Source organism: Pipistrellus kuhlii, unplaced genomic scaffold (genome assembly GCF_014108245.1).
Source record: "Pipistrellus kuhlii isolate mPipKuh1 unplaced genomic scaffold, mPipKuh1.p scaffold_m20_p_19, whole genome shotgun sequence".
In the NCBI taxonomy this organism is placed as follows: Eukaryota; Metazoa; Chordata; class Mammalia; order Chiroptera; family Vespertilionidae; genus Pipistrellus; species Pipistrellus kuhlii.
This window is the reverse complement of record NW_023425504.1, coordinates 14,653,114-14,679,685: the sequence shown is the minus strand read 5'-3', so window position 1 is coordinate 14,679,685 and position 26,572 is coordinate 14,653,114.

Genomic DNA, 26,572 nt, shown 5'->3' with positions numbered 1-26,572 from the left:
CAATTTTACAAATATTGCTTCAAACAAATAGATTTATAAGAAGGTATGATTTATATTTCCAAATTAAAGCAAAATTTAAATAATTCTGCATTAAAAAAGGATTATATTTATTCTATGTTACTCGGTACCACAAAACCTAGGATAAATGAGGAGAATTTAAAGGAAAATGTAAGTGGCTAAATAAAAAGTAAAATTTTCTATTAGTCCAAATGATCAAGAAGAGTATTGAATTTTTTCAGAAGCCAATGAGGTTTCCTTCACTGGAAGTGTTCAGGGTGAAGGTGAATGATAAGGCATAAGTTTCTGATAAATTTAATATACATATATGTGCTTTATTTCAGGGAAGACTTAATTTATTTGCTATCTGTCTCAATGTATTTGTCTATTTTGAATATTTCATGCAAATGGAACCATATAATATGTGTTTACCTCTTTTCATTTAACATAATGCTTTGAAGGCTCATCCATGTTGTAGTATGTATCAGTTTATCATTCCTTTCTACAACTGAAAAATATTCCATTATATAGATATACCACATTTTCTTTACACATTCATTAGTTTATAGAAATTTGAACTGTTTCTACATTTTTGTTATGGTAAATAGTATTGTCATGAACATTCCTGCACAAGTTTTTGTTTGAATATATTTTTAAATATATTTTTATTGGTTTTAGAGAGAAAGAGAGAGGTAAAGAGAAATAGAAACATCAATGATGATAGATAATCATTGATTGGCTGCCTGCTGCATGCCCCACACTGGGGATGGAGCCCACAACCTGAGTATATGCCCTGACTTGGAATTGAACTATGACCACCTGGTTCATAGGCCGTGCTAAATCTCTTAGCACGCCGGCCGGGCTATTTGAACATGATTTTAATTCTTGGGTGCTGTATGCGTTTTTCATGGCTGCAGTAACAAGGTACTATAAACTGGCTGCCTGAAGCAACAATTTTTTTGTTGATCTTACAGTTTTGGAGGCTACATGTCAGAGATCAAGGTATCATTAGGAAGAATCTATTCCATGGTTCTCCCCTAGTTTCTGGTGGTTTTCTGGCAATCTTTGGCATTCGTTAGCTTGTAGACATACCATCCCAATCTGTCTTCATATTTACATTTTTTAAATAAATCTTTATTGTTCAGATTATTATAGGTGTTCCTCTTCCCCCTCCCCCCATGGCTCCCCTCCACTTGATTCCCCACCTCACCCCATGCCCTTACCCTCAGCCACTGTCTTCATCCATAGGTGTAAGATTTTTGTCCAATCTCTTCCCGCACACCCATCCCCCTGAGAATTGTTCTCTCTTGTACATATATGTCTCCAAACTTCCTCTTCTTACAAGGGCACAGCCATATTGGGTTAGGGTCTACCTTAATTAACTAACTTTAACTTAGTTATCTGTGTACAGATTCTTTCTCCAAATTAGGGTACCTTTGAGGTAATTGGTGTTAAGACTCCAACATATGCAAATACTTAGTAGTAAAATTGCTAAGGCTCATTTAACTTTTTCAGGATTCACCAGCAATGCATGAAGATTCCAATTTCTCCATATCCTTGCCAGCTCTTACTTCATTTTTTTTTTTTTAGATAAAAGCCATTTTATATATGTCACTCTTTAAAAACATTACATACAGATGAAATTCAAACACTCATATCAATGATAAGGTTAATATACTATAATCAATAATGAAAACCAATCCTAGCTGGTTTGGCTCAATGGCTAGAGCATCAGCCTGTGGACTGAAGGGTCCCCAGTTCAATTTTGGTCAATGGAAAATGCCTGGATTTCAAGCTCAATCCCCAGTAGGGGGCATGAAAGAGGCAGCTGATTAATGATTCTTATCATTGATGTTTCTATCTTTCTCTCCCTCTCCCTTCCTTTCTGAAATCAATAAAAAATATATTTAAAAAATAATGGAAACCAGTGATGAAAACTACATTCTTTGAAGATGAATATTTTTCAGACTTTCATATACATAGATTATTGTGCAGAAAAAGAGCCCTACAATTAATTCTTTTCACAACAATATAATTACTTCATTGAGTCATTAGAAATAAGTACTGATGAAGCTATTACTCATTTAAAAAAAAATATTCCACTGTCATTTTGTTCTTTGACTGACAAAACTTGTAACATGGGATTTCTACATGAAAATATGTAATTGATGTAAATCCTTTTTTGAATGCAGATTTTGATTTATTTTTAGGGTACTGACCTAGTCCTCTTAATTTTTTCCCGTAGGCCTCATTTAAGCTATAGTAATGGACCCTTCACATATTGTGAAGGTATATATTGTAATAGCCACAGTTCATTCACATATTGTAATCAAGTCATTAAAAATCCATGTTGAGGTGCAAATTCTATATAGGCTTTTACCAACCACATAAACTTCAGTTTGAATTGTATACATCAGACTGGTAATGAAGAACATAAACTCATTCAATAGCCCTAACTGGTTAGGCTCAGTGGATAGAGCATCGGCCTGCAGATTGAAAGGTACCAGGTTCAATTCTAGTCAAGGGCCTGTACCTTGGTTACAGACACATCCCCAGTAGGAGGTGTACAGAAAGCAGCTTACTGATGTTCCTCTCTCATTGATGTTTCTAACTCGATCTCTCTCCCTTCCTCTCTGTAAAAAAAATCAATAAAATATATTTAAAAAATTATTCCGTAGTCAAGGGAGTCTCGATTTCTAGAGAATGGAATGAATCCATGGGGAAACTGCAGACATTTAGCAATTTCATAAGTTAACGGCAAAGCAAACTAAAATTATTAGGCATGGGAAGATATTTTCCCTTTACTTTTTCTACTTATTGTAGTCTTTGGTTCTGGAAATTGTAAATATAAATATTTAACAAATGTCTTACAGATGGCTTTTGTTACATAGAAAATTTAGATGATCTCTATTGTGAACACTCTGGAGACCAACCATAATTTCAAAATTTTGTTGATGTGTTTACATACTATTTCATTCAGGACTTCATTGACTTTGCTGCAATTTGAGAAGTACATCTAGGATTAATATGTGAAAGTTCATAATAATAAAAATAGATAACATTTATTGGATGGTTATCATTTGTAAGTCACTGAGCTTAGGCATTTGCAAGTAAATCAGTTTAATGAATTCTCTGAACACTAGGAGGTAATGCTATTATTATCCCCATTTTCCATATGAGGCGCTGAGCTCACAGAGAGTAAGTAACTTGTCCAGCTTGTGAAAGTTAACATTCATAATTAGGTTTTTCAGACCCTAGAACCAAAGTACTTAAGAAATTTAGTATGTAATGTGACTTCAGCTCAGGATAGAATTGACTTGTACTCAGAGGAGTTCAAATGAGTCCAAAGGGAGATTAAGATGCTTATTACTTGAAATGTTACAGCTGAGTTTTAATGACCATTTGACAGACATGAAATGCAATTAGAGCCCCTCCAAATTGTGATATTCTCTTGTACTGGACACAAAATCAGGTCCTGAATAAAGAAAAGGTCAAAAGAAGAAGCCGAGTAAAGAAAAAATGATGCAGAAGCTATGTATGGGCCTTTTTTTTTTTTTTTTTTTTTGGAATGCATTATTAGGAATTACCAGAATCTATATTTTAGAATAAGAGTAAGAGTTTCTTCCAGAGCCAGGCATAATGTGATTGAATGACATCATCCTTCAGTTTTATCTGAGCAATCATTACCTTTCATTAATGCATAAGATAAAAAATGAATAAATGAGCAGTACTGAGTTCATGAGCAATGACCCAGATTCATGTAAGCTATTATGTATTTTTATTACACATATATACTAGGTGCCCTAACCTTTAAATACATAGAGTAAAAAGGACTTATTTGCAAAAATATTATTTTTACATTTAAAATTAGAAAAGTCAGTATGTTTATGTTTTATTACTCAGGGAAAGGGATTACAGTATATTACATGGGTACCGGTAATTCAATTCTAGTAACCATCTCAGTGGAATACTTCTACTTTATTTAGTAGTCACTGTGTTGAAAGCATTAATAGGTCATAATGACCTAACAAACTAATGGTTATTTGGTTTCTTGGTATTAATAGCATAAATGTATTTTAAAAGTTGTATGCTTGCTGGTACGAGTTTGGCTCAGTGGATAGAGCGTCGGCCTGCGGAATGAAAGGTCCCGGGTTCGATTCTGGTCAAGGGCATGTACCTTGGTTGCAGGCACATCCCCAGTAGGGAGTGTGCAAGAGGCAGCCGGTCGATGTTTCTCTCTCATTGACGTTTCTAACTCTCTTTCCCTCTCAATTCCTCTCTGTGAAAAATCAATAAAATATATATTTTTTAAAAAGTTGTATGCTTCCAAATAAGTCCTATGTATGCGCAAAATATAGCCAAATAAATATTGGCTCTTAATCCTTGAATTGTAAAAACAAATAAAAAACCCAAATCTTCCTTCATTGTCTTGTCATAAAATTCACAGAATATTTTATACTTAATTTGACTCATTCATTGACTCTTCTCAGTATATGGTACACATTTCTCTATACAGATATATGAATCAAAACATTTGGTCATATCTGCAAACACAATGTTAAAATGTTTTAAGATGAACCATTCATTATAATATATTGATTTATTATTATGTTTTACTAGTATAGTAGGACTTAGGTAATCAAGGAAGGGTGATTGTACAGTATTTGAAATTTCATTTTTGAAAACAGGTCTTATTAAGGCCATTTGAAGATATACTATATATATATATATATATATATATATATATATATATATATATATATGGCTAAGCAACTGTCACAACTGAAACAACTGAATGGATGACTGAACAGGCTGTGTGGGGTGACCAGGCCGGAAGACGGTTAATGAGGGGTAACCAAATGACTGAGCATCAGGCTGCATGGGGCAACCAGGCTGGCAGGGGAGTTAGTGAGGGGTGACCAAACAACTGAGTAGCAGGCTTTGTAGGGTGACCAGGCCAGCAGCGGGGGGGGGGGGGGGGGGGGGGGGCGGGGGGAGAGACAGTTAGGGGTTATCAGGCAGGCAGCAGGCGGGTGAGCAGTTAGGAGCCAGTGGTACGATTGCGAGAGGGATGTCTGACTGAATTGGGCATAAACTGGCAGTCAGACATCCCCAAGGGTCTTGGATTGGAGAGGGTGCAGTCGGGCTGAGGGGACCCCCCCCCCCCCCCGCATGCATGAATTTCACGCACTGGGCCTCTAGTATTAACACAAAAGAGTCAGTCATTGTGAAAAAGCAAGTCCTACTTCTAATAGAACATTGACTGCCACTAGGACCCAGTAATGATACTCTGGCCTCTATTGACTCTCACTCCAAGTTCCATCTTGGTGACAAAAACATCATTTTATATAATGACAAAGATATGAAAGGTTTGGATTGCCAGCATAGAAATCACAAGCTAATAGGAAAGTATAGTTTAGCAAAAAATAAATAAAAATTTAAAAATTGGATTGCAAATTCCAATCATGAATAGCAGAAGTGGTAACATCCTTCACATTTTTCTCTTGCAATGATGATAGTATTACTATTACTCTTATTTAAAATTAAGGATTTAGCCCAGCTGGCATGGCTCGGTGGTTGAGTGTTAACCTATGAACCAGGAGGTCATGGTTTGATTTCTGGTCAGGGCACATGCCTGGGGTTTGAACTCGATTCCCAGTGTGGGGCATGCAGGAGGCAGCTGATCAATGATTCTCTCTAATCATTTATGTTTCTATCTCTCTTCGTCTCCCTGCCTCTCTGAAATCAATAAAATATATATGTATATATATTTAAAAATAATTTTTAAATGATAGGTAAAAAGCATTTTTTAAATATATTTTATTGATTTTTTTTTTTTTTTTTTTTTTTTTTTTTTTTTTTTTTACAGAGAGGAAGAGAGAGGGATAAAGAGTTAGAAACATCCATGAGAGAGAATCATCAATTAGCTGCCTCTTGCACACCCCCTACTGGAGATATGCCCACAACTAAGATGTATGCCCTTGACCAGAATCGAACCCTGGACCTTTCAGTCTTCAGGTCAATGCTCTATCCACTGAGCCAAACCAGTTTCAGCAGGTAAAATGTATTGGTTAACTGGATCCTTTTTTATTAGTACATTGTTTCAGTGGTTCAGATTTAATTTATTAATGAATTAATAAGACAAATACATATATGTGTCAAAATTAATGTCCAGCTCCAAACAGATATCTGGACAAAGAAATTATGAAATAAATAAGATCATTGAATTGAAAACTCTGTTTTATTTGGAAAAGTAAATGGCAGATTGTAATATATGTTTTTTGAGTTTTACTTATTAAGAAATAGGTAGTCAGTATTAATTACTATTCCTATATGATTATGCTGGTAAGTAAAGCATAGAATTTTATGTAAAACTAATTTATTTCTCTAGACCCAGACTCATAAATTGTCCTTCTTTTGTATGGATGTTACTTAGTCATTCAATGCTTGATCATAGCATTTATAATAAGTTTGCCATTAAATCCTATAAACTAAAAGATTTTATAACTACATGTTTTTTCAATATGGTGTTTAAAAATTATTAATTCCTGAAAATAATTGTTAGTGTTTACTAACAAGAGAATTTTTATCAAAGTATTCAAATATTAGTATTAATATATATTAGAAAATTGAACATTATTAGATATATAATTTAAGTATTATTTAATTATGATAATTTTAAATACTCTATATCTCCTGCAAAGACTATATGCTTACTAATCATAAATTGAGATCACAGAAATATTATGCTTTGTGAGTTCTATGAGAATTTTAAATATTTACCTGAAAGTTAAGCAATATGACTATGGAAATGATTGAGACACAACCTCAAAACAAAAAGTTTTAAGGAGAATGCCAAACAGCTGATGTTTACATGTATACATTTAAGGTACAAAAAAATAAAGACTAAATAACTTTCATATAAATAAATGCAAATTGAAAATTCACTTTTCTAAATTAAATGTAAAATATAAAATGAAACCTTGAGTAAAATTAATAAATCAAGTTAAACATGAAAATTTAGAGAATAGCTAAGAAAAAATTAATATTAAATTATTAATTTTCTAATAAATTTTTTACTTAAACTTTTAAATGTGAAGAACAAGAAAGTGAATAATTCAAGAGTGCCTTCCAAATTCAATTTGTGTTAGGTAAAAGAAATAGAAAAGCATATATTGTTAAATATATACAGTAAAAAATGAAAAACACATTGAATTTTGTAAGATAAACTACTAAGGAAACACAATTATGAAAATTATGAATAAAATATGCATAAAGTGTTCAAAAAACTAAAACTATATATTAATGTATGGCATATCTTTGAGTGCTCTCAGCCGCTTTCACCTATTGTACAGAACAAAACATATGGTGATACATTTTATGAAAGCTTTTGCAACAGTGCTCCCAAATAAGCAGTACAGCTATTTCCATAATTGCAAAACAGCTAATTTTTTTTTTTTACCAATTTGGGACAACAGTTCATAGATAGGCAACAGCTGCAATTATGTCAGCTGCATCCCAATGTTCCATACACTTCTGCTCAAGAAAATATAAGAAGATATGGCCTCCTTTTTAATTTTAGTTTTATTGATTTCAGAGATAAAAGAAAAGGAGAGAGAGAGAGAGAGAGAGAGAGAGAGAGAGAGAGAGAGAGAGAGAGAGAGAGAGAGAGAGAGAGAGAGAGAGAGAGAGAGAGAGAGACATCAATGATGAGAATCATTGATTGGCTGCTTCCTACATTCCCTCTACTGGGGATCAAGCCTGAAACTTGGGCATGTGCCCTTGACCAGAATCAAACCTAGGACCCTTCAGTCTGCATGTCCATGCTCTAACCACTAAGACAAACTGTCCAGTGCAAGACTGCCTACTTTTATTGCAATGTCTTCTCTTTTTTAAAATAAATATCCTGCAGGTCATCAGTAATGAAGATTTACTAGGAGTTTTTCATTCAAGAGAAGGTGGGTGACAGACCCCAGATCTCTATAAGTCAGCACTAAGATCTGAACATAGAAATCATGGTTTAGAAAAATTAAAGAGGAAGAAGAAAGGACTTCATACCTAGTATAAGTTGCTAATGCCTTTCACAGCCTGGAATCCTAATTGTTGGCTCTCTGGCTTAATGGCTGAGAGAACATTTTTTTTTCTCTAGTAGAAAGTGGTTAAAAAAGAAACACACAAGAAAAAAAGTTCTATTGGTTGCTGCCTTTTTAGAAAAGGGCAACGTCATTCTTTCTTCCCCCATTCTCTTTGTCTTTCTTTGTCCCGTTATTTTCTCTCCTTGCCAGGAAAATAGTTTAGAGGGAGAAGGAGTGTTTATCCTGGCTCAGAGGATGCTCAGTTGTGTGACAACTGTTCCCTGCAGTGTAGCTGGCAGAATGTGATGTGCATACTAAACAAGATTGCATTAAGCAAGTCTTAGCCAAACCAGATATCCAGTCTCCCTTTTTCTATTACAGAGTAGGCTTCCTTTTAATCAACTGGAGTGCTATGCTAATACAAAACCTGATCAGTATTTTACTAACTGTATTTGTGGAAAAAGGGTACCCAGAATGTGTTTGCATCCCATTAAAGAAGATCTGTCCTTTTTTCTTTTTAATCCAGATTTGGTGTCACAGAAAGGCTGGCATTCTCTATATCTAAGTGTTCCTCAAATGTGGCAATAATTTTTTTAAACATATTTTTTACTGATTTCAGAAAGGAAGGGAGAGAGAGAGATAGGAATATCAATGATGAGAGAGAAGCATTGATCAACAGCCCCATGCACATCCCCTCCTGGGGACTGAGCCTGCAAACCGGGAATGTGCCCTGACTGGGAATTAAACCATGACCTCATGGTCCATAGGTCAATGCTCAATCACTGAGTCACACTGGCTGGCTGTGACAGTGATTTTTTGTATGTAAACAATTACTGAAGTTTGCTTGCTGTTTCTCTCTGCTGAATTTTTAACAATAGACCTTACGGTTTTTCAGTAATCATATCCCATACAAAGTTTGAGATATCAATACTCCCTTAACATTTAAAGGAATGGAAAAAATATCATTTTTGCCCAAATCTTGGAAAAAATTAATATAGACAAAATGCACAACACTTGTCTGTGAGTTGAAAATTGTTCCAATAGTTATGTATAAATTTCAGCAAATAATAACTCTAACAATCCTAACATATGAAACAACTTAGTTTATGCTCCCTCCAAATTCATATGTTGAAGCCTAAATGCCCAATGTGGTGGTAAATGGAGGTGGGATCTTTGGGAGGCAATTAAGTCATGAGGGTGAATGGGAATAGTGCCCTCTACATTCACCAAAATGAAGACACAAGAAGATGGCCTCCTATGAACCAGGAAGCTGACCCTCACCAGACAGTAACTCTGCAGATGCCTTGATGGCCTCCAGTACTCTGCAAAATACACACTTGTTTAAACCCAGTTTATGGGATTTTTGTTAAAGCAGCTCAAATGAACTAAGACAGCTCGCATATATGAAACTTAAAGATACAAAATAAAAGTAATTAATAGTGATGTTAAAAATGGCTTAAAGAACAGCAAATATCATACTCCCAATATATTTTAGAAAGGATTTATGTATGGTTATTCTATCAAACTCAGAATAAACAGGGATTTATCAAAAGAGCAAGTACAAAGAATTTATTTATGTAGGCTATGGATATAGATGATCCATAAACTTATTTGACATATGCCTCAGTTACAATTGCATCTAATTATCTTGATTTTTTTTTCTAATGTAATTTCTCTTACGATTATTCAATGACAAGGGTCCCAATGCATGAAAATTCATTCACTCTGGGGATCCCTCAGCTTAGCCTGTGCCCTCTTGCTGTCCAGGAGCCTTCAAGGGATGTGCAACTGATGGTGGGGAGCCAGTCTAAGCCACAGTCTGGCTTCCCTCTGTGGGAGTCAACCAGTGGGCCAATCAAGGAATGGTGCTGGCTAGCAAGTAGCCAGCCCTGCACCTCCAAACACCCCTCCACCACCTCCAGTTACTGCCCCCTGATTACCATCCCCTCCCTCTGCCTGCTGGCACCTGCCTTGTCTGGCCTGGTGCTGCTAGCTTGTCAGTCCTGGCCCCCACTGGCTGGTCATTCTGCTGTTTGGTCAATATGCATATTAGGCTTTTATTATATAGGACTAGGGGCCCAGTGCACAAATTTGTGCACCTTGAAATGAACTGTGGACTGGGAGGCTGCAGTGGGCACAGCGATGGGTCTCAGCCCATCCTCCACACCCCATCCTGGCCCCTCTCTCAACAGCCCCTGTGCCATGTCTTCTGGAACCTCCACTCCCACCTTCGCTATTCCTACATGCTAATGGTACTGGCCCCACTCTTACCCACTGATGGTTCAGAAGGCTGTTGCCAGCAGTGGGTGTGAGTGTGGCCAGCACCATTAGTGGGTGCAAGTGGCAGCTGCTGCCCCAATTGCCCCTCAGGAGCAGGAGGAGGTGGAGAAGCCCTCAGGGGCAATCGGGGCCAGCAGCTGCTGCTTGCACCCACTGATGGTGCCAAGCAATTGGGGATGGCAGTGGGTGAGAGTGGCAGCTCTGGGGCTGGCAGCGAGTATAAGTGGGGCCTGCACCAGCAGCAGCTGGGAGTGCCTGGTAGGACTATCATGCACAGGAGCAACAAATTTTCAGTAGCTCGCCCCAATGAAAGCGACTGGCGAATCACCTTGGTCTGGCACCCGCACTCACCTGCTCCACCTTCCCACAACAGCTGATGCCTACCACGTTCTGTGCTCTGCTGCCTGCTGCTCACATCCACTATGTTCCACACCCCGGCCTTCCTGGTGGTCAGCTTATATCATACTGACTGGTTGTTCAGGTGTTCCACTGTTCAGTCCATTTGGATATTAGGGTTTTATATATATAGATTGTTATTTGAACGTCCATTCTCTTCTGGAAGGTAAGACTAAAACAGTTTTTTTGAAAATTCAGTTGTGATATCTCCCAGAGACCAATTAAGGTCATTAGTGAAGCTACCCAGAAAATATATAATTAAACCACAATCCCTCTTAAGTTTTTTGCATTTTCTATATTATTATTAAACACTTGGTGACTGAGACTTCATCTATCACCAACAATACAATTTAAATCTAGTAACTCATACATTTTTCCAGGCAGTTCCCATAATCCATCTTCCCTCAGAATCATATAAAGTAGGATGTGTGGCATACACATAATAATGACATTATGTGTTCAGTTTCTGGACTTCAATAATATTGATATATTTTTAATAATTTCAGTCTTTTATAATGGGCCCACATTAACAACTCTGACACACCATGAGATAGTAATTGAGCATCAGTCAGATTTACACTAACAACTTCTAGAATTACTCTCAACTTAACAATAGTGAACTCATTATTTCCAGAGCCTTAGTATAATACCTTCTCTTTAAAGTCAAATTCTAATCTTGAAAAGTTGAAAATGCCTCATAAAATAAAACACTTCCCACTGCAATGGGGAAGACATATAATACCAATAACAATGATAATATGACAGAAAATTCCCACTTTGAGCCTTACATGAATAGAATCTAAAAATAAACACTTTCCCTTACTACCATCTCTCACAAGGCATGTGCAGTCAAATGATGATTTACATTAGCTACAAATAAAAACAAGGTTCTAACCTCTACATCAATACTTGCATGAAGAAAATGATCATTATATTTCAGTGGCTATCAGTTACATTCTAGTTTTTTTGTTTTGTTTTTTGTTTTTTAAATATTAAGATTACTTCACCAGTACTCAAAATATTTTGCAATATATAATCAGGAGGCATTTTAAACAGCTAGTGATTTTTGTAATGCTTTTACCATTATAAACATACTAGAGGCCTGGTGCATGAAAATTCATAGACTGGTGGGGAGGGGGCTCAGCCCAGCGTGCCCTCTCTCACAGTCTTGGAGCCTAAGAGAATGTCCTCTATGGGAGGCGACTGGGCTGATCAGGGGAAGGTGCTACCACCATCAACCCTCTGCTGCTGCACTGCTGGCTGCCACAGCCACCAAGGTGTTTTCATCAACAGACTCCAGTCCCTTCAACACACACACACACAAAAAATGTCAACTTTCTTTAGGCATTTTCCAGATGTCTCTTTCATAGGATATGACATTTCTTTCTTTCCTTTTTTTATTTTTTTTTTTTTATCCTCACCTGAGGATATGCTTCCATTGCTTTTTAGAGAGCTTGGAAGAGAGAGGGAAAGACAGAGAGAAACATCAATGTGAGAGGGACACTTTGATTGGTTGCCTCCTGCATGAGCTCTGACCTGGGCTCCAGCCAGGGAAGAGCATGCAAATTACCCTGTTCCCCCGAAAATAAGACAGTGTCTTATATTAATTTTTGTTCCCAAAGATGTGCTAGGTCTTATTTTCAGGGGATGTCTTATTTTTCCATGAAGAAGAATAAGGTACACATTTATTGTTAAATTAAAATAAAGGAAATTTATTACCTGTATATGGTACGGTAGTATGGTAGTTGTCAACACAAACCAGACAAACAGTGAATCCTACAGTATCAAGAATTTACTCATTTATTCAATGACAATCATGTCATCATCTTCTGGAACATCATCATAACAATCCAATTCCTGAATTTCCTGGTGAATTTCTTGTGACTCCATTTATTTCAGAATCAGTGGACCAATTCTCTCATGTTTAGCAATAGCATTCTGAGACAGAGCCTGGGGGGGGGGGGAGGAAGGGCTTATTTTCGGGGGGATGCCTTATATTTCACTCAGAAGGAAACCTGTAAGTAGGTCTTATTTTCAGAGGATGTCTTATTTTCGGGGAACACGGTAGGTACATGTCCTTGACCAGAATTGATCTCAGACCCTGCGGTCTGTAGGGCAAGGCTCTATCCATAGGCCCAAACCAGTTAAGGCAGAATATGACATTTCTTAGTCCCTCCATCAGCAGACATTTGTTGGTTGTTTGTTTTTTTCCAGAATTAAGGTAGAAAAACCCTAGATACCTTCTTGGATTCTTATTACCCAATTTACCAAGAACACTGCGAATATAGCCAATGAATAGTCAGGTGTTTTCTGTGCAGCTCATGCACAAAGGTGGGACTTCTGTTGTGCCACAGCTGACAGGTCCTGTCTCTCCGGGCCTCACAGGGCCTCACAAAGTCAAATCCTCACCCATCCACACCCACCCTGCCAGGCAATCAGCCCTTCCAACCTGTGTGCACTTGCCACACACTCAGTCTCCTAATGATCAGTTATTACTTGTGAGAATGTTATGACCATTTGCATATTAGCTCTTTATTATATAGGATATTAGATTGAATTATAGAAAACTGCCATAGCTAACTTGTAGATTTCTCTTCATAATCATATCTAATAAAGCAGGAATATGCTAATTGACCATCACTCCTTCACATAGATGGTTGTGCCCACAGCTGAGGCCAAGTCCCCATAAGGAGCCTTAATGAGCAATTAGCAGGGGCCTGAGGGACGCCCTCCCCCGCCCACAGGGGGCTTGACAGCAGACCACAGGCCATGTCCCAAACTTGGCAGTGCTTGACAGTGTTCCTCAAGGTGTGCTTCCCATCCTGGTGCTGGGCTAGGGAACCTCAGGCTGATCCTCCTGCCCCAGTGCCAGGCCAGGGGATCTCAAGCTGCACCCCCCACCTGGCGGGGCTTGACGGGGGACCTTAAGGTGTGCTTCCATCCTGGTGCTGGGCTAGGGGAACCTCAGGCCACACCCCCACTAGATGGGGCTTTACATGGGACCTCAGGCCATGCCCCCCACCTGGCAGGGCTTGACGATGGACCTCAAGTTGCATTTCCCATCCTGGTGCTGGGCTAAAGGACCTCAGGCTTCACCCCCCCCTCTCCAGTGTTAGGCCAGGGGACCTCAAGCTGTGCTCCCCAACAGGTGGGGCTTGACAGGGGACTTAAGGCTGCAACCCCCACCCCAGCACTGGGCCAGGGGAGCTCAGTCCATGCAACCCCGCTACAGTATTGGGCCAGGGAACATGAAGCTGTGCCCCCCTACTTTGCTGGGCTTGACAGGAGATCTCAGGCCATGGCCCCATCCAGCAGGGCTTGACAGGGGACCTCATGGTGCACCCCCAGTACTGGGTCAGGGGAACTCAGACCACACTCCTGCCCTGCAGGGTTTGACAGTGGACATGAGGCTGTGCCCCCCCTCCCTGCCTAGTGGGGCTTGATGGGGTACTTCAGGCCATGCCCCCTCCTCCATCCTGGTGCTATGCCTCCTGCTTGGCAGGGCTTGAAAAGGGTGGGACTGGTCAGGTCTAGAACTAGCCCAATGGGGAGCAGTCAGCAGGGTCTGGGTCTCATGTGATTTCGAGGTGCATGTGGATGGGCGGAGACTTAACTCTAGGTCCCATGGTGAGCCCCAGATTCTTATAGGAGGAAGGTTTTCACATACATTTTACTAATTTTCTTTCATCTTTGACACTTATCTTATAGAGAAAGGGCCAATAGCAATATTAAATTATTTCCTTTAATTAATCACCTTTTAATGTGCACCAATTTTGTGCACCTAGTTACTAGCAATTATATAAGACACTTAAGCTAGTAGAATAAATATTTACACAAACTGACCCATGTGAAGGTAAAAGGCCTTCTTAATGACACTATAAACACTACATTACAGAAAGATATGTCTCCTTGTAGAGTTCTCAAGAGGGGAAAGTATTTAAGTCTAGGTTATTTTGGGGAGATTTTAGAAGCCACTTTATGTGGGAAAGAATTTTAACTAAAAAAAGCTTTAAAAAGTACTGTGTTATACCACACTGTCATCAGTAGTTGGTTAAAAGGCTAACAATACAAAAAATACATAAAAAGAAACAGTCTGTTGCTGATATTCATGCAACCTGTTATTCTTCTGATTTTGACAGATGCACATTTTGAATGAAATAGAAGTAACACTTTGGCTGCTAAAAAAATCTTTACAGGCAATTGTGCCAAACAGTGTTATATATTAACATTGAAAATGTCTGATGCCCACTGTGCAATGATTCTCCTTGAGCTTTAAGTCAGAGCTGTGATTGAGTTTAAGACTTATTTAAACTGGAGAAGAGACAAAATGGCAGCAGAATAAACAGATGTGTCCTGAGCCTTGCCCAGAGCAAATAGTGAGTGGCTGAAGGAAACGCAGCTGCTGAAATAGTTTGCAGCACAGCCTAAGTGCCCATCAGCAAATGAATGGATTAAAACAAGGTGGTACATCTACACAATGGAACACTATGCTGCAATAAAAAAGAAAAAGTTCTTATTTGCAACAACATGGATGGAGATGGAGAGCTTTATTTTAAGTGAAATAAGCCAGGCAGAGAAAGATAAATATCACATGATCTCACTCATTTGTGAAATATAATGAACAACATAAACTGATAAACAAAAACAGATCCAGAGACAGAGAAACATCAGTGTCAAACCTTAGGGGACCGTGGGGGTAAGGGGAAGAGATCAACCAAGGAATTTATATGCATGCATATAAGCCTTATCAATGGACACAGACAATAGGGGGGTGGGGGCATAAATGGGGGATGGGGTTATGGGGGAATAAGGACACATATGTAATACCTTAATCAATAAAGAAATTTAAGAAGAAGACATTTAAAATGGGGTAACAACAGCAGAATTAGGGTTTCAAAGGTATGTGGCCGGATAGTAAGAAGCTAGCAAAATCCCCGGGCAAGTGAAATGAGATAACTGAACTGAGGCAAAAAAATTAAGCAAGGCCAAACAATTTTGGCAGCTTGCACCCAGCTAGTGGATTGCAATACCTCATCTTCCCAGCCAAGAACACCTGCAAACAAATGGTTTATACCTCGCCTCCCTAAGCAAAGAATACACAACTCACATCAGCTTAGCCTGAGAAAATAGAGAACAAAGACCAAATTAATGCCATTTGTGCCAGCTAAACCCAAGGACAGATAAAGTCTGGGGGACAATAAAACACTGAAAGCATTTGGATGGTATCACTTGGGGGATGTAAGGCAGGAATGATAGCTACTAGGACAGGAGGAGGGAAAGGAGAGAAAAAGGGAAATTTATCTCACCCACTGAAGAAAGAAGTCAACCATTTTAGGACTTTCCAAATAAGATGAAAAATGTATGTTCAAACATTCTGAGATAAGTCACGACAATGTAGAAGGGAAGTTTAAAACGTAGTCTGCTACCCAATATATTCAGCAGGGGAGTTTTGAAACCTATAGGAGGAAAAGTATAAACCTCTTAAATCCCCATTGGGCAAGACTCTCAGACTACCTGAGTTGCCTGCTTTTGCTTTATGCCAAGTGTATTCTTAATGCATCCTCTTCCTTTGCTTTCTTAGTAAATTCATTTTCTTTCTTCCTTAATAAATTCAATTGCTTTGTGTCAATACTGTTGTCTGTCACTCATCTAAATTCCTTCTTGTGAACTGACAAGAGCCAAGGAGGAGAGAGCCCCATTCCACATAGGTAGCTATCCTGTAACAGGCCCAATGATTAAAAAACTGGCACTCCTATAACAAGATTGGTAAGTATTCATTAGAATTGACAAATATACAAACTTTAAAAAATTGAAGTGATTACTGCAAATTTTATAGCAACTTTTCTAATTTAATGAAGACAGTGGAAAATTCTTCATTATATAATATAAATGTAAATTTCACAAAATTCCAATATTGAGTTATTGTTATATTTTGATAAGGATAAATGAAAATGTATTTGATCATTTCACTTTATTCAATTAGGATTTATATTCCATTTATTTCCCAAAGGACTTCATGATGCTCTATCATAATTTACAATGAAATTTGCAATGACACAAACATAACTGGAACCTTGAAAAGGGGACATATAAGCAAAAGGAAATAAGGAATACATAACTTATTTAGTTTTCATTTCTTCAGAAAAACAAAAGCAAGAAAATTACTAGAAAAATGTTTTCCTTGTTTTAAAATCAATTTTTATGAAGATACCATTGATATAGAACATTACATTAGTTTTAGGTGTACACATAATGATATGTTATCTGTAAAAGTTATGAAATGATTACTTCAATAAATTTAGTTAACATCCATATCACACATTTATAATTTGTTTGTGTATGATGAGAACTTTAATATCTACCCTTTTAGCAACTTTTGAACATGCAATACACTATTGTTAACTATAGTAAGCATGCTGAACATTGTTACAGCCTCAAGATTTATTTATTCCATAAATTGAACTTATAATATTTGACCACTTTCACCTATTTAGCCAAAGTCCTCCTTTCCATTTTGACAACCATCAACTGTATCCTGTTTCCAAGAACGCAGTTTGGTTTGGTTTTGTATTACACATAAAAATGAGATTATACAGTATTTGTTTTTGTATAATTTATTTCATTTAGTGTAATGCACTCAAGGTCCATTCATGTTGTCACAATGGCAGAACTTTCTTTTTTTAAATGGCCATTCCAGTATATATATACATAGCATATTATATTGAGACAGAATAGTAAGAAGCTAGGAAAATGCCTAGGACAGTGGAATAGGGAAACTGTGATAAGATAATTAAACAAAGCCAAATAATTTAAACCACTTACAATCAGCTAGTGAACCACAAGACCTTATCTTTCTTAACCAAGGATACTTGAGAACAAATGGTTTATATCTCTCCTCCCTAACCAGAAAAAGGAGATAAAACCCTCAAGACAAAGGGTTCTTGCAATGCTCTTTATCAGGCATGAACTTTTTATTTCTTCTTAAATTGTAAGGGTCCCAGTGAGACTTGCAGGGGAGCAATGGGAAGCAGCAGCTTGCCAGGGCTTAACCCCTGATCCTATCTCCTTTCTTGGACTTTCCAGTGAGCTAACTGCTGTCCTGCCTGCTCGCTTCTTTCACTGTGACTGTTACTTCCAAGTGAGCTAATAGCAGCCCCTTCTTGGCTCACTTCTTTCCTATAACATTTCTAGTAAGCCAAAGCATAGCTCCCTGAGGTTCTCTTCTGTAACATAAGTATTTTATAGTTATAATATTTAAGTATTATTAATTTTATTTCATAGCATTTAATTATAAAATATCAAGGAGAAGAATAAATATAACTCAATAATACCTCCTACCAGAAAAGGTAATTTCTCTGTGAAGCTCAGAAAATTTCAGACAAGTTTAATAGTGAGGAGAAGCAAGGAAGAGCAAGATGATCAGCCCCTCTTTTTTAAAACAACTTCTTGCATTTTATATCTACCTCTTATTCAAAGGGACAGTTTAGTTTAATCCACATACACATAGTACTGGAAGGAATGACCAGAAGTTTGTGATAGGTAATTCAAGTGTTTCACTGCTTTACTTGTTAAAATTTATGGCTTTTTTTGTATTGTTCTTTCCTATGTTTTCTGAAATATGTAGTGGAGTTTTTTTATATTTATATTCAATATCCATGCTAAATAAAAAAAAAATAACAATACTACTGATTTCTCAGTTTTCTTATCTCTGGGAAGATAGAATTATATGATTTATAAAGTGTTCTGATGATTATACTTTGATAGGTATATTTTGAATTCACTACTCAGTGTAATTCTTATTATTTATATGTCATATAATGTCTCTGTTAATTCAGTTCCCAGAAAAAAAAAATGTGTGGACAGGAGACACAGTTGACTGGATTTTCAATTTTCACTTTTCACCAGGTTATATTTGTATCATGCTGATATACTAAAAAGAGATGTAAGTAAAAATGATTATGTTAGGTGGAAAAAAACTATTTTCAAAAATTATCCTATCTAATAAAAGAGTAATAGACAAATTACTACCACCCCGCTACACACACAAGCCACACCCACCAGCCACGCCTACCAGCAATCAGGAGCAAATATGCAAATAAACCCCATGAAGATGGCTACAGCCACAGAGAGCAGGAGGGAGGCTTGGGTTTCTCCAGCAATGGAGGAAGCCAGGCTTTCTGCACACCCTGGCTGTCCCAGACCTCCACTCAAGGCTACAAGGTTTCAATGATAGAAGATACCTAAATCCAAACAGAAATGGCAGCAGCCACAAAGCTAGAAAGAGCAGGAGGCTAGGGTTTCCCCCAGTGATGGAAGAAGCCAAGCTTTTCCCACACCCTGGCTGGCCCAGGCCTCTAATTAAGGCTACAAAGTTTCAATTATAGAAGATATTAAATAAATTCCAACAGAAATGGCTAGGGCCATGGAGCAAGCAGAAGGCTTTGCTCCACTCCAGGCTAGATAGTTTCAAATGTAGAAAATAAATAAACCCTAGATACCAGAGCCTCAGCTTGTGTCACCATGGTTGTGTGGCCATTCTGCAAACCACCATAGACCCTTCGCCCAGAGTGCCCCACACCCCAAGGGAACCCCCTCCTTGATCCTAGACATCCTTCAGGGCACACCAGCATGCACCATCTGTGCACCAGGCCTTTATCCTATCTAATAAAATAGTAATATGCAGATTGACCATCACTCCAACACACAAGATGGCTGTCCACATGTGGTCAAAGATGGCTTCCCCCATGTGGACACAGATGGCTGCCACAAGATGGCCATCAGGGGAGGGCAGTTAAGAGGGACCAGGCCATGCAAGGGAGGGCAGTTGGGGGCGATCAAGCCTGCAGGTGAGGGCAATTAGGAGCAAACAGGCTGGCAGGGAGTGGTTAGGGGGTGATCAGGCTGGCAGGCAGAAGTGGTTAAGGGGCAATCAGGAAGGTAGGCAGGCGAGCAGTTGGGAGCCAGCAGTCCTGGATTGTGAGAGGGATGTTCAACTGCCCATTTAGGACTGATCTTGGAGTGGTCCCAGATTGGAGAGGGTGCAGGCTGGGCTGAGGGACTCCTCCCTCATGCACAAATTTCATGCACTGGGCCTCTAGTATAATCTATAATAATAAAAACATAATATGCCAATTAGACTGGACATCCAGATGAAGATGGGGCTGTGAGGAAAGTATGTGTCCCAGGCACCTGTCAGTGGCCAGAGGGAAGCCTGGGCCAGGTGCCAGAGAGAAGCCGGGCTGGCAACCGTGGGAAGGAAGACCTACTCCTGCATAAATTTTGTACATCAGGACTCTAGTCTAACTATAACATTATATATTACATATGTAATTATATATGACATTATTATGTATAATTACATATATGATATGTATATAATACCCAACTCACTCTTTTTTTCTATCTTTAATAATATCCTTAACACTCAAGTCATACTGTAAGTGCTAATGGGTGACAAATTTGAAAATACAGATAAGCAAAAAGAGACAATAAGAAACTGAAAGAAGAAAATCTATTTTAATTCAACATACAGAAATAATGATTATTGTTTCACAGTATTTTCTCTCTCTCTTTTACTCCCTACCTCTGGACATACTATGCATGCAGTTTGGTATCTTTGGTTAATTATCTCAATACTAGATTACATATTATGTTTTTCATGTTAATAAAGTGAGATCTTTCTCATGTCTCTTCCACAAAGACTTTTGACTTAATGTACCATATTTTAACTACTCTTCTATTTTTTTATATTTTAGTTTGTCCCAATTTTTGTTCAAGTGAACACAACTGTAATGTATATTTTGAGAGCTGCAAGCAGTATTCTGATATTTTTCCCTGGCTGCAAACCATTATTTTAATCTATATAGGATATATTTAAGTATAAAATATGAAGTAATCATGTATAGTTACAGAAAAAATATATGTATTTCCTAAATTACTATTTGTTCTAACATACTTAACTGAGCAGTAACTTTCCATTCCAATTTGATATGCTCTATTTATTAAATAATTATCTTCTATCTTTCTTTCTATAATTGCTGTTTTATTCACTTAATCGGTATGCTCATACTTGTATCACACAACTGTTCTAAAATATTTTTATTTATTTTGGAGAGAAGGAAATGGAGAGGAAGAGAGAGAGAAACATCCATGAGAGAGAAACACTGATCAGATGCCTCCAGCATGCCCCCTACCAGGGATTGAGCCTGCAACTAAGACTTGTGCCTGGAACAGGAATTGAACTGGCAACCTTTCAGTGCATGAGATGACTCCCAACCAACTGAGCCATACCAGCTAGTGCAGTATCACACAACTTTTTTTTAAATATATTTTATTGATTTTGTACAGAGAGGAAGGGAGAGAGATAGAGAGTCAGAAACATCGATGAGAGAGAGTCATCGATCAGCTGCCTCTTGCACACCCCCTACTGGGGATATGCCCGCAGCCAAGGTACATGCCCTTGACCGGAATCGAACCCGGGACCTTTCAGTCCCCAAGCCGACGCTCTATCCATTGAGCCAAACCGGTCCTGGCAATTTTTTAAAAAATATACAGTTTATTGATTTTTTACAGAAAGGAAGGGAGAGGGATAGAGAGTTAGAAACATTGATGAGAGAAAAACATTGATTAGCTGCCTCTTGCACACTCCCTACTGGGGATGTGCCTGCAACCAAGGTACATGCCCTTGACCAGAATTGAACCTGGGACTTTTCAGTCCACAGGCTGATGCTGTATCCACTGAGCCAAACCTGTTTGGGCCACACAATTTTTATTATAGCTTTATGTGAACTGATATTACATTATGTAGGTAATTGCTATAATTGTTGGAACATACATTGCAGCTGGAAAAATCAACCATGATAGACAGTTTATACATACAATATGTGGTAGTGAAGACTTGTAATGCCCTGACAGACACACTGATAGCTACTATATCCATTTACTTTAATTCATTTTGATGTGACATTTTTACTGATGCTCTTTGTACTGGTGTGTGACTTGGGCTGCTGCTCTCAATTAAGAATGACAAGCAAGAAGAATCTCTCTAGATGTAGAAATACAATTCTCTGGAGATAACTCTGATGATGAATTAAAGCCCAATGATTCCAGAACATAATTTTTTATTCACTAGGCAAAACAAGGATAATTTGAGAAATTAGAAATCTTTAAATATTTTGTCCTTTTCTTAGGCTATAATAAATGTTAATATTATTTAGTTTTGTTGAAAAGTATGGCATCAAAGGCATTGAGAAATAATGGATAAAAGGCATTATTTTAAATCTGGATATTCTATTATTAATAATTACAGGACGGGTGCATGAAATTCATGCATGGGGGTAGGGGGTGCCCCTCACCCTCTCTAATCTGGGACATCACTCTCACAATCCAGGACTGTTGGTTCCCAACTGCTCACCTGCCTGCCATCCTGTTGCCCTTAACTGCTTCTGCCTGCCAGCCTGATCACCTCTAACCACTTCCATGTCAGCCTTATTGATGTCTAACTGCTCCCCTGCCAGCCTGTTTGCCCCCAACTTCCCTCCTCTCCCAGCCTAGTCACCCCTAACTGTCCTCCCTTATAGGGTTGATTGGCCCCAACTGCCCTCCCTTGCAGGCCTGGCCCCTCTCAACTGCCCTTCCTTGGAGGCCTGATCCCTCCTAACTGCCCTCCCTTGATGGCCATCTTGTAACAGCCATGTTGTGCCCACATGGGGGCAGGATCTTTGACCACATGGGGGCAGCTACCTTGATCTTGTGTGTTGAAGTGATGGTCAATATGCATATTACTCTTTTATTATATAGGCTAGAGACCTGATGCATGGGTGGAGGCCAGCTGGTTTGCCCTGAAGGGTGTCCCAGATCAGGGTGGGAGTTCCCTTGGGGTGTGGGGCACCCTGGGCAAGAGGCCTGTGGTGGTTTGCAGGCCAGCCATGCCCCCCTTCCCTACCCCACTCCCCTGCAACCCAAGCCTGGTATCTGGAATTTACTTATCTTCTATAATTGATAATTTGTAGCCTGAACAATATGCAAATTGACCATCATTCCAACATACAAGGTGGCTGCCCCCATGTGGTCAAAGATGGCCACCCCAATGTGGACACAAGATGGCCACCACAAAATAGCCAGCAGGGGAGGGCAGTTGGAGGTGATCAGGCCTTCAGGGAAGGGTAGTTGGGGGGAATAAGGCCTGCAGGGGAGGAAAGTTGGGAGGGACAAGTCCTGAAGGGGAGGGCAGTTGGGGTGGACCAGGCCTCCAGGGGAGGGCAGTCAGGAGTGACCAGGCCTATAGGACAGGGGAGTTGGGGGAACCAGGCCTGCAGAAGATGGCTTTTGGGGGCAATCAGGCCTCCAGGGGAGGGCAGTTGTTGGTGACCAGGCCTGCAGGGGAGGGAAGTTAGGGATAAATAGGCCAGCAGGGGAGGACCTAAATCCTAAATGGGCAGTCAGACATTTTTCGATGGGTTCCAGATTAGAGAGGGTACAGGCTGGGCTGAAGGACACACACACACACACACACACACAAATTTAGTGCACCAGGCCTCAAATATATATATATATATATATTATTGATGTCAGAGAGGAATAGAGAGAGAGAGAGATAGAAACATCAATAATGAGAGGTAATCATTTAGCAGCTGCCTCCTGCACACCCCCTATTGGGGATCGAGCCTACAAACCAGGCATATGCCATTATTGAGAATAGAACCATGACTTCCTGGTTCATATGTTGACAGTCAACCACTGAGCCATGCCAAGTGGGCTAAAATTTCATATTCTTTAGCCTTGATCAAATTCAAATTAGACACAGATAATATTTCTATTCATAAAGTCAAATTTTATTCAGCTCTTTGATATAGAACTAAAACCATTTGCTTGTGCTATCATAATATTTTGTCTATACTTCTACTAGATGCTTGGTGCACAAAATTTGTGCATGGGGGTTCCCCTCAACTCAGCCTGCACCCTCTCCAATTCAGGACCCCTTGGTATCAGGCCTAAACTAGCAGTTGGACATCCCTCTCACAATCCTGGACTGCTGACTCCTAATCTCTCGCCTGCCTGCCTGGTAATCTCCAACTGACCCCCACCTCCTGCTAGCCTAGTCATCCCTCACTTCCTCCTCTGCTAGCCTAATCTCTCCCAACTGCCCTCCTGCCAGTTAGTTCACCCCTAACTTCTCCCCCAGCCTGGTTATTGTTTACTACCCCCTGCCCCCCGCTGGCCTGATTGCCCCCAACTGTTCTCCTCTGCAGCCTGGATGCCCCTAACTATGCCCCCTGCTGTCCTGGTTATCCTCAACTGCCCTCCTGCTGGCCTGGTCACCCCTCATGCCCCCTCTCACAGCTGTCCTGGTTGCCTCACACAGCCTGCTTGTTCAGTTGTTTGGTCATCCCTCACTAAGCCCCTTCTGGCCTTGTCATAGGCAGCCATCTTGTGAAGGCATAAAGGTCAATTTGCATATTAACTCTTTATTATATAGAATTTTGAATGCATTGTAACCTAAACTTATTATAATTTGTCATGCTCATGCCTGCACTTGCTAATAGATTGTGACTACATTAGGAAATGGACTATAATTTATACATCTTTATTACTTGGCAAACAAAGTAGATTGTTGTACAAAAAGAACTTAAATTTACTAAGTAAATTATAAAGTTTGTAGTATAATCAATTCTCATCTATACTAATAAAAGGGTAATATGCTAATTAGATTGGGTTGGCTGGCCATCTTCCGGACCTCTGACTTTCTTCCAGATAAAGCCATGGTGGTGGAGGCTGAGGCAGAAGCAGTTAAGGGCGAGATTAGGCTGGCAGGGGAGAGCAGTTAGGGGCAAGATCAGGCTGCCAGAATTTAAGGGTGATCAGTCTGGCAGGGGAGGGTAGTTGGTGGTGACCAGGCAAGCAGGGGAAGGCCATTTGGAGTGACCAAGTTGGCAAGGGAGGGCCGTTGGGATGACCAGGCCAGCAGGGGAGGGCCATAGGGGTGACAAGGCCAGCAGGGGAGGGTCATTGGGGGTGACCCGGATGGCTGGCAGGGGAGGGCAGTTGGGGGTGATCAGGCCAGCAAGGGAGGGCAGTTGGGGGCATTAGGCAGTCAGGCAAGTAAGTGGTTAGGAGCCAATGGTCCTGGAATGTGAGAGGGATGTCTGATTGCCAGTTTAAGCCTGATCCCTGCAGTCATATATCCTTTGAGGGGCCCCAGATTGGAGAGCGTGCAGGACAGGCTGAGGGATACCTCCGTGCACTAATTTAATGCACTGGGCCTCTAGTCTATATAATAAAAGCCCAACAACCATTATGGTTGAATTACTAGAATGACTGGTTGCTATGATGTAGACTGACCACCAGGGGGCAGACATTCAATGCAGGTGCTTCCCTTTAGTGGTCAGTGTACTCCCACAACAGAGCACCACTCAGCCAGAAGCCAGGCTCATGGCTGGTGAGAGCAGTGGCAGTGGCCTCTCCTGCTCCCTTGGCAGTCCTAAAGAGTGGCGAGCAAGCAGGTGGTGGGTGGTAAGGAGTGGCAAGCCAAGTGGTAAGGAGTGAGCAAGCAAGCAGTTAGGAGAGAGGGATCCCAGATTGCAAGAGGGCACAGGCCAGGCTGAGGGACCCCCCGCCTGCATAAATTTCATGCATTGGTCCTCTAGTTATACTATAACACACTATGGTGTGGGATAAAATAAGATAATCTACCTAACCCAAGTCTTTATTATAAAAGAAGTCTCAGTTATCAAAGACCAAGTATTGCCATTCCTCATATGAGATTGTAAACATAAAGTGTGTTATACAGCATTCATTTAACACCAGGGCATAGCACAGTGTTCAAAAAGTAGCAGAAAGCCAATAAATAATGGTTGGTAATTGCAATGTCCCTACCATAAGTGGATGCAAGGGTTCATATTTTAGCATTCAACTTGAGGGGGAAAAAGGCTTTGAAAAACAATTAGAGCAAATGTACTATCTGAATTGAATAATTATCCTAAAGAAAATAATTGGATTAATTTTGTTAGTCAAAAGCAGACATCTCAAACACTGTAATAATGAGAGTATATCAATACATGTTATGGGACATAAAAATTATTCTAGGAATTTCTAGAAAAGGAATTTAATACAGACAATTAAGTGCTTAAGACCACTGAAAGCCTTGGAAGTCAGTCATGGAACACCAGTAGGTTTCAGATTCATTGTTGCAGTTATAGTCAGGAAACTGTAGAAAACAAATGAAAATGTCACACTTACCCTGCAGCTCTGACATAAGTGACTTAACAGCGAAAGATAGAGTCTGGCTCACTGTGACAATTAGTAATCTCTGGCAAACCTGGTATCGACAATTGCTCTCTCTTATAATAAAGACACATGATTTGTATCACCCATCTGTTTTCTAAGTCTGGTTGTGGTGCATCTCATTGACAGACTCTAAATTGTGTTTAAAACCTTAGTTGTAAAGATGTGAAAATGGTTAAATCCTCAACAAAATATTAGCAATACATTAAAAAGATCACACACCATGACCAAGTGAGATTTATTCTGGTAATGCAAGGCTGGTACAAGAAACAAAACAAAACAAAACAAAACAAAACAAAAAAAAAAAGATGTGAAGATGGTTCCTCAGTGTTAATATTGAGTCCTTGCATAATAATGTACTAATAACTGTACCAAACTTCAATTTTGAATCAATGAGGATGGCAGCATTTTTCATATAGCTTAAATAAATATTTAAATAAAAGCTTCAGGTCTCTTTCTCTCATTCCTTTTTACTACTCTCACCCACATATTACCTTTAATTTTCTACCTTGACTAACCCATTTCTTAGGTTAATGTATGCA